The sequence below is a fragment of the Larimichthys crocea genome, chromosome XIV (assembly GCF_000972845.2).
Source record: "Larimichthys crocea isolate SSNF chromosome XIV, L_crocea_2.0, whole genome shotgun sequence".
Taxonomy (NCBI): Eukaryota; Metazoa; Chordata; class Actinopteri; family Sciaenidae; genus Larimichthys; species Larimichthys crocea.
In genome coordinates, this window is record NC_040024.1 from 153,121 (window position 1) to 165,533 (window position 12,413).

Below are 12,413 nucleotides of genomic sequence, written 5' to 3' on the forward strand. Positions count from 1 at the left end.
GTCCAGTCCATCCCAATGATGGAGAACTTAATCCATGTATGTAAGTATACATATTTATTCAGATGGTGATACTATTCATACTTTCACACACTCGATGGTGCAGATTTTTCCACCCAGACTTGCTGATTCAGGTGATAGTTTGGAGATTTAACAGATATAAGAAGAAAGAATATATTGGAATGTATTGTGTTTGTTACTTTAAATAGAGTAACTATTATTTGACACATAAAAAATTGGGGCCGGTTGTAGGAGCCAAAACGAATGTGTGTGTAGTTTGGTTATGTATTTGTTTAGATCACAACACGTTCTCTGGACCACCTTAAGTTTCGTAACTGACAAGGGTTGCATGTTAGTGATATGTGGTTTCACTTATTTTTACCCCTATATTAGGTGGGACTCACACAAAGAGGTGAGTTTATGTTCCAATATTTTCTGTTGACCTTACCATATCATCTCGTCTAGTTTGTTACGTTATGCCAAGTTAAATTTGTTGTTATTCTTCCGTTTAAAGCCACGAGAGAAAGTGGGCTGGAGAGAGTGAGAGCGTGCGTGTGTGGTTGGCGATGGAGCAGGTTAGTGCAGGAGTTAGTCTGAGCAACAAATGTACAGTGTAAGCTACATAGTGACAAAAATACAGACCATGGCATCTCACAGTCAACCCGGAGCTCCTGGGTTTGTGTGGAAAGTGAAGGGGTTTAACCCGAAGTAGGTGAAACACTTGGGCCCCAGGAGATGGTTTTCCCCTGTGCTGCTGACTACAGCTGGGCAGCCGGACCGGAATCCGATTAACATCAGGTTTGGACATTAAAAACTCCTGAATGATTGGGACGCACCACGTAAATCTGTCACTTTGCCTTTGGACCAGAGGACGCACTTGCATCCTGCAGCTGATCTAATTAGCACAAAGGACACCTATTTAGTTGTCCACCTATCTAGTGATGCAAGGCCAAACGGCTAAACTTATGACGACAGTTACCTCGAGGTTGGTTTTATTGAGAACAACGATGGAAGACCAAAATGTGTACGTGTCTCAGGTACTTAATGAGGCTATGAAGTCAGCCAAGCTGAAGTGTCATCTCATCACAAAGCACCAGAGACTCATCCTTCTCATTCATTTAGTGAGTAGTGTAGGTGATGTGAGTGATGAGTGAACTGACTTGTGTGCGATAGAGTGATAAAACTAAAGCAAAAAAAATGTATTACTCTGTTATAGAAGTTCAGTGTTCATTATGAATGAACTTTGACAATGTTCATTTTGTTAAGTTAAAGCAGTTAAGTTAACACTTTAAACTGGTTTTAAAAGTCGTCTTACTGCTCATCTGTTGGTAGCTTTAACATTTGTTACTTGAAAATTAGAAATTAGTTCAAATATAATCTGAATCATTTGAAAATGTTTAATGTGTTCAAATTTATGTTTCTCAGTTCATTTCTACGAAACGGGTCTAAAGTATTTAGGTTGAAAAAGTTTAAAATATAAAAACTTTCCTATGGAATGGATAGATAGATAGATAGTAGATAGATAGATAGTAGATAGATGATAGTAGATAGATAGATAGAGATTAGATGATAGATGCTAGATAGTGATAGATGATAGATAGATAGATAGATAGATAGATGATAGGCAGGTCTGTCTGTCGTCTGTCTAAACCTACACACTGGACCTTTAATAAACAGCTTCAACTTATCCGCGTGTCTGGATTTTTCTTTGATTTGAACGGTCACAGTGCTTAGCCTCTTTTTTAATTTACAGTGATAACTACATGCAGAATGGAGGCGGGGATTGAACCAAATCAAAGTGAGCCTGTGTAATAATAACTATACAGAAATGCTCTCTTGTTTGATAACCCTCTTGCTGGATCATTGCAAATCGTGTGTTTTTTAATATGTATAAAGAAAGTTGACTTATGCATTGATGTTTTTGGGATCTTTGTTTGCACCTGTTCTGCTGATGATCCTCCTCTTCTGAGCTTTGGTCAGCTGCTCCTTCTTCTCCTTCTCTTGGCTGTTGAGGCAGTCGTCCAACGTCACTACTCGATGTCAACGTCTGTAACATCAAGAAATACGTTCAAACTGACCTCATCGAGATGTGGTTGTGAAAAAAACAGGGACTTTTGAGTGAGTTCATGTGAATCCAGCGTGTGTTGGGCAATCACATTTTTATGCCCGAGACAAAGGAAATTACACAATGCCGACTGACAGAGCTATCACCACAGAACAGGACTGTACTGTGACTGACCACAGCCAGTGACTACAGGCTTGTGGTTCTCCATGAGGGCCTCCTGGTTCTCCTTGGCCCACTCGAACAGAGTGACACATCGCGGTGCCAGGTTGGCCTCCTGCTCCTCCAGCTCGACCGGATCTGCTGCTTTGTGTCTGCAGAGCTGTTTTAAAAATCAACATAAAGGAAAGTCTGAGAACGACAGCATCCACGCGTGGACTGTTCCGTCATCGACTTATGAAAACAAACATCCTGACACAATCATTTAAGAGAATGTGTGGGGGTTCAACAGGTGACAGATAAACTCGCTACAGCAAAGGGCTCACAGTGTTTCCATCAGTCAGTAAACTCACACAGACTGACCGCAACAGCACGCCTGCCACTTACATTCTGTTGTTAAAAAAGGCATCAAGGGACATTGGGCGCGTCTCAGGTACGTCTCCGGCCACGTGATGTCCAGGATGAACGCTTTGGTGTCCTCGAGCTCTCCTATCTGTTTGTCAGAGGTCCTGAAGTACAAGTGAAAAAGCCCGTCGGGTTTCTCGGTCCCATCTGACGTAGGTCCTGTTGAAACAGGATGTCGTGGAGACAGAGGTCACAGACTCGGACATACTCACCCTAAACTGAAAGGAACTGGGCTGATCTCTTTGAAACCATCATCCCCCTCGTAGTGGAGCGAAGAGCCTCCAGCTCCATCTGTGATTGAAGAAGAAGACGGAGTCAGTCAGAGAGAAGGCAGCGCAGCAGCTTGTCACCACAACACACCCCCGAGCGACTGCTCAGGCAGAGCTGACAGAGACTTTAGACCTGACTGCTGCAGTCTGATCTCCAAAGACAGCACCAGCAGAGGTTTCATTCTCTGCATAGAGAACAGAACTGGATCATGAAGGAAGATCACATGATTCTCAGTATCCAATCAATGATGTGGGTTTTCCAAGCGCTCACCCCATCCATACCTTGTTCATATTATTTCACTGTGTTGTGTCGAAAGACCAGGCTGCCTCATGTCTGTTCTGCCTCGTCTGTCCTTTTCCACACAATTCATTTTTAACTCTATACTGCACAACTACAAGAACTGAAGAGTTTTAACGATTACACATCTTCACACTTGTTGATTGACACTGTTAGGCTCATGGCTTTGATTTTCACTCTGTGCTGGTAGATGTTAGTAATGTAACCTACTATATGCAGGACAGAACCATGACTCAGGACTTTTCTTCATGTAATGATGACCTGGTTGTTAGTCAGCATTCATGTTAACGTGCAGACATAACCAGACTTCACTGATTCCACCTCTAACTTTGAGCCTGTGTAAGCGCTGGCTGTCGGTGTCAGCACATCAGTGTGCACAGTGTCAGTCTCTGTGGTTGAGCTTCATCTGACCGACACTCTGGTCTGGATGCAGTGACGTGTCTCCGTCATGGGCTCCGCAGCTAACACACACACTGACACCGTGGCTCTCACACTCAAGACAGAAGTGGACCCGTCCTCTGGTTCTGACAGACAGCTGTCAGAACCAGAGGGACGGGTCCACTGGTTCTGACAGCTGTTGGTCTGTCTGTCAGCTCGTCACAGTAACGGCTAGGCTAGCAGCCAGGCTCGTGTCATGTAGTTAGCCGTTAGCCGCTAACAGCTAACAGCGGCTAGCCTGCTCACTTCCCTTCACTCCTCACTCCTCACTCCTCCTCATCCTCCTCACTCCTCCTCACTCCTCCGTACCTCCTGGTCCTCGTTGGCTGTCCTGGCTCTCCTTCACTCCCCGTGTGCTCTGCTCTCTGTGCGGGGTGTGGAACGTGTAGAGGTCCAGAGCTAACCGAGCTAGCAGCCCATCTCGCCAGAGATTCCCACGTGACACACTCACTGACTGCCCCACTGATCGCCACACGCATGCGCCGTCAGGCCTGAACTCTGAACCCCGGGGGGGGGATTTAGAAGAGACAAAAATAAAAAAAACACGGCTTCATGCAGGCAGGGGTGAAGAAAGTGGACCACAAACGGCGGAACTAATAAACCAAAAAATACTCATCAATACAAATGAATGGGCAAGTAAGAAGAAAAAAACCGAAAATGGTGGCTGCAGGGGACCAAGAGACGGTAACATGCGCAAACAGATGGGGGGAAGTAGAGGATTTGGGAGGAGGGGGGGTAGGATGTGGTCATGCGAGTATTTAGGTAGATTATTAGGTATGATTGAGTAGGATGGAATAAGAGTACAGAGGATCTGAGATGACCACTATTAATTAGTATTATACATTGAGTATTATACAATATTATTGCCACTATGGAATGCATTATTATTACTTCATATTATTACTTATTATATCATTATTTTTTTTCTATCTTAGTAGTAGTAGTATTGTTATTATTATAATTATTTATTTAAATATGTGACTAAATTTTACATACTTGTCTTATCTTATTTGTTTTATTTGTGATTGAACTTGGGTGTCCTGAAAATTATATTTCTATTTATTATTTATTATTAAATAAATATTAAATAAATAAATAAATAAATAATGCAGCTAAAAACAAAGACAGGGTGAGATGTCAGACATAAACTAACTGTAATCATGCTTCAATAATTCTGGGTGATATTATTATCAAATCATGTCAGTGTTAAATCTGTTCCTATCCGTTTTTTTGTTTTTTAATTATTTTTATCTTGTCTTTTTGTAGTTGATTTATCAGTTAATAATTTAGCTCCCTTGTATCTTTTATCTGTTCATTTGTATGTGCATGTCTGTGTTTCTCTGTGTGTAAAGCTGCTCCAAACCATTTGTAGGATTAATAAAGTTGTTTTGAATTTGAATTTGAACAACCTTTGAATGCACACTTTTATTTCACTTTCTAACATATAATGCTTATATATTTATTTGCGTATATATGCTGTATATTTAGACGAAAAGAGGTATGCTGCAGGTTCTTAGAAATTCTCAGACTGGTGGTTCAGCTTCAGATACATTTGATCGATCTCATATTCTTTGCAGAAATTGATCATGATTGACCATGGACAATTCTAAATAATTATATCAGGAACCAAATATGAATTGTCACTTCTTCCCACAGGGAGACCCATTTATGAACAATTAAAGTGGCACACATGGTAACAAATAATGTGATGATGTAAGAAGGATTTCTTTTCCACCACACATGTCCGGTAAAACATGTGTCTGAGACATGTACTGCATATTGTAATGTTAATATTATAATATTGTGTTTATTAGAAAACGAGTCAGACACTATTTTCCATCTGTAGCTCACTGTATTTATGAAATGTTTGTTCTTTGAATGGACAAACTCTACAGACAGGAGAAGAAACTGACAGATTCAAAACAGAAATGTCTTTTGATTAAAAATGTATTGAATATGGCATCACTTATGATGTATGCATATAATCCTTTCATCTTGTTTGATGTCATTTCTGTCTTTGGTTACATGCCTATGAACACTTCTCCATGTACACATGTTATATGTACATACTGTCAATGACAAACCAAATAACATCAATGCTCATACTAATGCATATATCAAATATACTAATGTATATAATGATATAATATCTTTAGTATGCGTGGCTGTGATTCAGTTCGAGCTGATCCCCGGCTCCTCCAGTCTGCATGTTGAAGTGTCCTTGGGCAAAATACTGAAGCCTAAATTGCTCCTGAAGGCTGAACCATCGGTGTGTGAATGCAATCAGCTATTTCTGATGAGCAGTTGACTCTGCGGTCAGGAGATCGGAAAGGTGGTATATATGTACAGTCAAATTCATTTAGCATTAGTAAAGGAGGAGTATGTGAGCAACATTAAACAGGTCAGGAGGCGGTGATCAGATAGGGAAGTGTGTTATCAGTTGTGTGCAGAGCCTTACGAGCTGTCTGGACCACATCTTTACTGTTGTGGTTCACTCTCACTGCTCCTGTGATGCAGTTTAAGGCGGGCAGCTGTTTTCAGAGGAAAAACTCTGATAAAGCCACTGTACACTAAGCAACAAACAGAACGCTGACATCTTCAAAGACTAGATGGAGTTGGACCAAAACAAAAGCTGGATTTTTTCTCAGCAGTTGGAGGAACCCAAAACAGAGTTCACCATACAGACTTAAAGCTGATATTAGATGAGATAGAAGGTGCACAGTATGTTCACATGTATAGAGATATATGAATATGAGTAGAGATCACTCCACTTGTACAATGTACAACAACTCAGCCATAAATTCGACTTTATGAAGCTGATAATGTTTCAGTTTTTGTCGACAGAGAGAGGTCAAATTCTACTTCATGTCATTATTGAGTTCTTTTTGGGGCATTTTTTTTAAAGGTATTTCTCATATTTTGGCTGTCTTGTGTACGTAAATGTAAATATTAGTAACACCTCTCAGTATAATGCAGTCTGGTTTGACATTACATAACACCTAACATAGTTAAATGAATACGGCTCTGCCAGTGTCAACAAAACCTGAAACATTATAAGCTTCATGAAAGTAAATTATGGCAGTTTGTTCTGTGTTTCCTGTTTTATTTTGTAGTTCCACTCTGTCTGTGTCTTGTCTAATTCTACTTCCTGCCTTGTTTAGTTTCTGTGTTTGTACCTACCACTAAGTTAATAAAGTTTCTTTCTTTTGTAAGCTAAGATTTATACAGTATAGCAGTCTTAACAGTATGAATACAGTAAAATGAATACACTAAAATATACACAGCATGTGCAGCAGCAATCACAAATGCAGGTATAATGCAGGTATAGGTGTAATAATAAATAGCTAATAAAACTTAACTGAAAGAAGCGTGTAATAATAAATAGCTAATAAAACTTAACTGAAAGAAGCAAACAAAAAATGAAATCAAAAATGAAATCAAACTAAAAATACAATGCTTCTGGTCATCTGTGCACCCGTCTCTCAGTCCTCAGTCTCTCTATATGTAGCATGTTTCCTGTTGCTGACCTCCTGCCTTGATTTAGATTGACTTGCTGTATCATAATCTGGACATGCTGTTAGTATTTCTCTTTTTATTATCTCTAGAGGGAGTGAATCTAATGAAAGCTGCAGTGGAAGATGTACTACAATATGTTACATAATCTATGATAACAGTTGTGTGTGAACAGTATCTGGAGCACTCTGACACACGGCTGCTGCAACACTCACATGAAGTTACAGTAAGTCTGTTTAACTCGATCACGGTGTGAAAGTGAATTAGCTTTGATCTACTAAACCAACAGTTCACGGAGCGATGAGAGCGTCATGTTAAATGCCAGCAGCACTGTTCAGTGTGGGGGAAGCACGGATCATCTCCACTGTGCAGCTGAGAATGACACGTGGTGTTTGACTTATGATTACGCTGATCCTCTGACTTATTCCCCTCAGGTGAAGGAGGCAGCCATGGTGGAGGAAGAGGTGGAGGAGGAGGATCAAGAGAGATGAAGAGGGAGGAGGTCGCTGAAAGGCACTGAGTCAAAATTAACTACATGGTAATGAAGGAACATGGCTCAGTGATGACTTCACAAGACAACATACAAACCTCATACTGCCATATGTGCAGTTCATACAATACACTCTTTTTACACACTTCTTATGATATTCTTTAAGAAATAACCTTTATATTATCAGTACTTGTGTCCTGTCAATACATGGCTTATTAAACAGACTCTCTGTAAGACATGGGGACAAAACTGAATCCTTGTCCTGTGTAAAGATTAACCCTAAAGTTCAGCTGAAGTTAATCACTTGGAATTTGTCATATTAACTGTGTCTCTTCCAAGCCTGCAGTCTCGTTTTTAGCAGGATATCATGATCACTGAGGCTATGAGAGTCAACATATCACTGCCAAGCTTCAGGAAAATGTGACCCTGAAACCAGGATTAGATTTTTTCATTCCTTCATTCAGTGAACTGTTCAACCGTACTTTTCTGTAATATTTGGTTTGTTTTTATTTTATTACATTATTTATTTTTTATATTTAACCTGATCAAACTGAATTTTGTTTTCCACGTGTTGATTCTGTGTAATATTTTCAATCTACATTGAGTTTGATCAAATTTAAAAAAAGACCAGTATTGGCAATAATTGTCATATTTTAAAAATGAAATAATAATATACATGAGGCCAAAAAAAGACTCAAAGCACACAATAAAAATTAATGATGATTTTCAGCATCACCTTGTATGTCAGAGTGAAATTGGGATATTTCTACTTGTTAAACTGGTGTACACATTTTGGAAGAAAGTTTTGGAACATGTGAGGAAATGGTGGGCGTGACGGTAACTGTATCACCAAGACAAAACAAGAAGATTATTAGGGGACCAAACAGAAGTGCCAAATATATCTAAATATGAACAGGGGTTTTAAAAGTCGGGATGGTGACAGCTGCTCAGATTCTTAGATTATGGAAAAGTACAGTCTCCATATGTTAAAAAATGGATGGAAATTATGTCAGAAGTTGCATCATACTGTATGAACGCATGTTGGCTAGAATTAACAATGAAGAGGAGGATTTTAAGAACGTATTTTTTGTATGCAGGACATACACACAACTTTGTAGATATGGTGTTGAATGTTTTTTTTTTTTTTTTGGTTGAAAGAACATGGCTTCAAATGTTCAGTGTTACATGTAACATCAGTGCTTCACTCTGAAACATGAAGTTCACTCTGTCTGCACCTGTCTTTCATTTTACCTTCCTCACAGCTGATGTAATGCCTTCAGTGTGCACACATTTGAGTTTGTCTTATCTCTTCCTATTACCACTCTCCATGTTTGCTGTCAGATTGCCAACCAAAACTTTTTTTCCTGCTGCCAAGGAATTAATCAAATCTGTGCTTGTTTGCTCTCATAAATCCCTGGAATGAGTGTTGACTCTGAATATGAGCTGCATTGTAACAGCTTGAAATTCACTTTGTAACTTTGTTCAACAGAGTTTTGTTGAAGCAACTATATTGAGTCAGTTTTGAGGCAATGCAGCCTCAAAACTGACAACAACGGACATTATATTGTATATTTTGTACCTTCATTTAGAGGAAAGGCAGGTATACACACACTATCCTCTGCCTTAATAAGAAAGTACCTTTCAGTGACACAAGAGGGCGCCTAGAGCTTAATTTTCCAACAGTTTGAACGATCCAAAACTGGTGTGGACCATCAGACTATCATTTGTCACACACAGAGAGGTTCATTAACACGTGAAGAGCAGTGAAACACCGCAACAACCAGGAGCCAGGCACTGCACTCCCAGAGGGAGACTTTGAGTGTGTTACTCAATAAGCTCACAAAAGCAGCTCGACTATAAATATTGTTTACACCATTAAATGGACCATTTGTGCAAAATAACATCTACATTTCAGCTACTTAGGGTCATCAGAACCAGCAGCATGATCACCTCATAAAATATTATGGTATTTCCACATAAATGGAACCATCAGATTGTCTTAGGAGTTGTGTTTCCACTCTGATGAATATCAAAGTCAAATATTGTGTTTTGGATTTGATTCTTTAGCTGCTTAATGCTTCTCTGTGTTCATCAGATAGAGAGTGACTTTATCTGCTGTTCTGTGTGCAAGTAGTGTACAGATGGTTCAATGCTGAAAACATAAATAATAGTGATTACTGTAGCTTTAAAACTTCAACCTAATACTTATCCTGAAGATTCAGAAGACTTTAAAGTCTTCAGAAACCTGTGGATGTTTTATACAGTCTATGGTCTGTACCAAGCCCTTGCTATTGGCTATATGCTCTGCTTCTTGGCCCAGCGTACACTGGTAGTGACACCTTTCAAACATATTCACTTTATCCAGTGTTAGCAGCTTTAACTTGTAATGCATTTACATGATGTTATTAACCAGCTCTATGTTAGAGTGACAAGCTCTTTGTCATCATCACAGAGTGACAGTATATGGGTCCTCATATCCTGTTGTGATATCGTGTGATTGATTTATTTGGACGTTTTGGCTGCAGACTCTATTACCGTGGCTCTTACTGGACAGGAAAGCATAACCAGCCCAGTCCAGTCACTGCTACACCCCCTCCCTCCTCCTCCTCCTCTCCCCCAGCTGAGATCGATTGCTTTGGTCAGACCAATTCAGCCTCTGCAAGCCTCAGTGCTTCGCTTCACTCCTCAATATTAAACATTTACATGAGAGAAGATATGGAGCAAGCTTTTATGTCAATTTCAGTAAGATTGGATTCACTGGAAGAGGTAATTGAAGAGAAAGCCAGTGTTTGTTTTCTTTCTGAAGCAGATAGTGAGACAGAATAGCTTCTGTCCTCTCCATACTAATGTGTTTGTACAGCCAATACCAATGAAGGCTGACGCTTTACAACACGACGATTTACATAATACGATCTGTCCTCTGCAAAGGTAGATGTGTGTATATTGTACACACACGCGCACGTCAATAGTTTTGTATTGTACTTACTGATAACCGATGTTTTGTAACTTTGCATTTGACTGTTTATCTGCCATCCAGGTGTCAAGTGTTTCCTGTTATGTGTCTTCTTATCGGTCTGTAAAAGCTGCTGCAGCCAGGGGCGGACTGGGACAAAAAATCGGCACTGGCATTTTGGACCAGATTACCATATTACTGACTAGTCCAACACCAACTGGTCTTTCAGCCTTTTATTTCACCAAGCTCTCACCAACCACTAAAAGTCAGTCCATGATTTACTCTTGTCCGGCGGCTTCTTGCTCACTCACTCTCTCCTTTTCTCTTCTTAGCTCTGTCGACGTCCTCTTCGGCCACTTCTATAGAAACGGCTGAGCCCGGTTACTCTGCCGTTCACCCAACTCTGCTCCCCGTCAGTATTCTCTTCTTCCTGGTGGTCCAAAACACATGTGGTACAAACACTAACACTTCCCCAGTGTTCTAAGGTCACAGTCCAGGCAGCCCGGCTAACAAACTGAACTAACATTAGCAAACAGCAGCTACAGCTGGCAGCAGGTTACTTCGCTGTCCATCAGAACAACTCTGTAAATCACAGAGAGTTGAGGCGGAGCAGCCGGAGGACATCTTTCTCTAAATGTTAAACAGGTTGTACTCCCTCAAGACTGTTCTCACTGTCACCTAAAGGGGAACTTTAATGTTAACTTTAAAGTGTGTTTCCTGGTGTTGAGGAGTACTCTTATATGTATTAAAACTAGTGTCTCCAGAGGGAGCTGTGTGAAGTCTGATAAGTGTCCTCAGGTGATGGACGAGTCAGCGACTTGAGCTTACGGACCTCTGTAGCTGCTCCTCATCTCTGCTATAGGCCTGAGGCTCCAGGCTACAATAGGCACTGTTGGTATAGCACATGCCAATCCCTGAGTCTGACAACATTATCTGAGTGCAATGCTCTATTTGTGGATTACTCTTTGAAAAACAGCCTTTGGTGATGTTGTTCTTTCAAGCGGCCTCTTGTGGAGTAATGACTGTTATGGAAACTAAGTGCAAATTGGTATATCACAGTAAAAACCTCTTACCCGTTCATCGAATGTGACTGCATCACATTCTAGTTCCAGCATGGCTCCATCGTCACAACATAACACTTAAGCTTACATTTTTTTCCTGATCTTAACCAACAGGGCCAGATCAGAACACATGGTATGCACCTTTTGAAGGAATGTAGTGCACAAACGTCACATTGGTATAGTTAGTTTGGTAGTTTGGAGGAACTTGACATCAGTCATTATTTGCATGACCACAAGTGAGTTTCACCTTATTGTTTTAAATGATTGAATAAATGACAAAATAAATACAGTGTTTTTTTCTGGTGAGGATGGTCTCACTAGCTCACTCTCCAGCTGCTGCTACTATATGAAAATCAGAATCAGAATCATCAATTATTGTTGTTTTGACTATTCTTATTGGATTTGTTTGTTTTTCAGTTTACTTTGTTGTGTTACTCTAACATGTTCGAAATAAACTAAAACTAACTAACATTGAAAGACTTGGAAATTTAAACATTTCAACCTGTGTTGGTAATTGGTGGATATAAGAAGACATTTTTTCTTTTCTGACTGAGTTTTAGGCTGCAAATCAAAGTCAAAGAAGTTACCATATATGGTCACTTGCCCACCTAGGGTAAAAAAAAAATCCAAGAAATATGTGGAACATTTAATCTTTCAAGATATCATGCACAGGATGCAAAAAAAAAAAAACATTCAGTGATTGGCTGGAGAAAGTCACGTGATTCTGCTCCTTCATTGAGAGATGTGGGGCACCATTTTAAAAGTGAC

General features: G+C 40.0%; 1 pseudogene; it reads right to left on the minus strand.

Annotated features, from left to right (window-relative positions):
- Window positions 1-1,858: 1,858 nt before the first annotated feature.
- LOC113747651 (RWD domain-containing protein 4-like) lies at window positions 1,859-4,107 on the minus strand (annotated as a pseudogene).
- Window positions 4,108-12,413: the final 8,306 nt, after the last annotated feature.